Below are 2,500 nucleotides of genomic sequence, written 5' to 3' on the forward strand. Positions count from 1 at the left end.
TTGGCATTATGTGGCACGTTTATTGTGGCTAGAACATTAATTATTCACCAAATGGCACCAAAGCTTGGCAAAAGTCGCGAAACACTCCTATCTCGACGCACCAGCAATCGCAACTTGATGCAAAATAAATTGCACGAGCTAATGATACTTGTACCATGCACAGTACACCGTACCAAAATATACCCCTGAAAGTGTGCAATTTGGTGCTACCCTAGGGAATATGTATGGGGAAGCCTAGCTACGTGTGTCGCACGTTCCAAGTTGCATGGACGTCGAACAGAGGCATGCAAAAGCACCTATCTAGGGAATTACTCTACGTTCTAGTAGCAAGTGCGATTTTCCGGTCCAGCACGGCAGTACGCCTGCACGCATACACTCCATGTACCAGAAATGTACCAACCTAGGCGTTGCTCAGTAGCTTTTAGCGGCACATAGAAAAGTATTCGAGTTCAGATTTTTGGGACTTAGCGTATTTTTAAAACTAATAACGAAAATTAAATTTTAAATCGGTAAACGGCTAGGAGTTGCTCAGTAGCTTTTGGCGGCACATAGAAAAAGTATTCGAGTTCAGATTTTTGGGACTTAGCGTATTTTTAAAACTAATAACGAAAATTAAATTATAAATCGGTAAACGGCTAGGAGTTGCTCAGTAGCTTTTTGCGCAACGTGGCAAAAGTATTCGAGTTCAGATTTCTTGGACGTAGCGTATTTTTCAATCATAATAAACCGAATCAAACATAACAATGATGAAACTTACACCATGTCCCAAGGTTGTGCACAAAACGTAACGATAAAGTGCTGGCGAAGTTAGAGGTGCACCAAAATTGTGTACCGATCAGGGAAAGTACTCTACGTTCCTATGATTTGGGTGAAAAGTGTTGATTAACTGCTGGTTAGAATAGACAGTTGCTTATCATACACATCGCAAACGAACACCCTTAGTGAGCATTAGCAAAAGTCAATGGCACAAAGCAATTGCAATACAAACTGATCAAGTACATTAAAGAACGCTAAGTACCAGGACTTCTTTCCAAGAATGGTGTCCGCGACGGGAGGGCAAGCGTCCTTCCCAGGTTTTCCTAGTAAACCTTGTATGGTAAACATACCCAAGCGTGTCTGTAAGCACGCAACGAAAGTCACGAACGGGCACATACCTAGGGAATGTACTCTACGTACTTGGACTTTTGTCCAAGAATGGTGTCCGCGACGGTCGGGCACTGCGACGCAATAACCAAATCCTAGGATTGTAACTTTAGTGTGCACAAACATAAACATTAACGCGTTCGCTCGGGCTGCGCCGTCCGTGTTGAACACAAATGTGGGTGATTATATGCGTGGAGGGACAAAAACATACGAGGAGGAGACAGTTTTCTGCACGATGTGCACAGAGCTCATTTCGTCGTCCGGGCGAATGGAAAAACACAAACATCGCGAGTATCGTTCTAGGTTTCTGTCTATAAAAGGGCAGGCCAAAAGGTGACCGGTTGAGATAAGCATTTTAAGCATACAAACACTTTATTGGAACTTTTGATACAAAAACAAGGTACGTACATGTAGGTTGTACCAACATGGACATCTATGAACGCGTACGCTCGGGCTGCGCCCTCCGTCTTGTACTTTCCCTGATCGGTACACAGTTTTGGTGCACTGCTATTCCGACCGGCAACTTGTACCAACATATACATCCATGAACGCGTAAGTAGTGTACTTTCCCTGATCGGTACACACTGTTGGTGCACGGCATAAGAAAAGAGCTAAAATGGTCAAACTCAATCCATTTCAACAATAGATAGTCGATAGTAGCTGTGCCGATGAAGTAGGGCACGATGCAAGTTAATGTTGTTTAATGAATAACATGTCCGCCATACATTTCAGTACAAAATTGCTCGGTCAGACCTACAAAGTGCTATATCTCGAATACGAGGCGTCGGACTGGGGGTTGTAGAACAATTTTAAGTTCGTCTAATGATTCTACATCCGATTCTGGATAGCGGTTTTTGACCACTTTTCAATATTTTGTGACACCCCGAACCTAGGGGCAGCTCCTAGCTTTTTTCAAAAATGTGCACCGAACGGGCCGGAGAGCTCGTGTGGCTCAAAACATGTTTTTCGCTAAAACACCTCAAAACGTGTAAGGAACGCACCCTAGATGATGAAAAGTGCAATCAGAATGTCAATCGACAACTTTGTTGGGGGTACCATTTTTACTCTACGGGCCAGTAGCTTAGGCGCGCCAACAGCGCTTTCCTTTCGGGTTCCCATTTTTGCCCTCCTGGGATTATGATCATTTGTTCATTGCCTACTATAGGGAGGGTACCTTGCTACGAGGTCAAACATGAAGATTGCACCAAATCGTAGTTTTTACCTCTATTTAGTCGTAGGAGCATGGTTTGCAGTGGCAGTGGGTCATTAAGCCCCCGTTTGGGTCATACGTCCCCTCCGCGATAAAAATCGTCGTATGCCTATAGTCCGAACTAATGAAGCAAAAGTGGTGTCTGGT

The sequence above is a fragment of the Anopheles arabiensis genome (assembly GCF_016920715.1).
Source record: "Anopheles arabiensis isolate DONGOLA chromosome X unlocalized genomic scaffold, AaraD3 X_pericentromeric_contig0032, whole genome shotgun sequence".
NCBI classification, from domain to species: Eukaryota; Metazoa; Arthropoda; class Insecta; order Diptera; family Culicidae; genus Anopheles; species Anopheles arabiensis.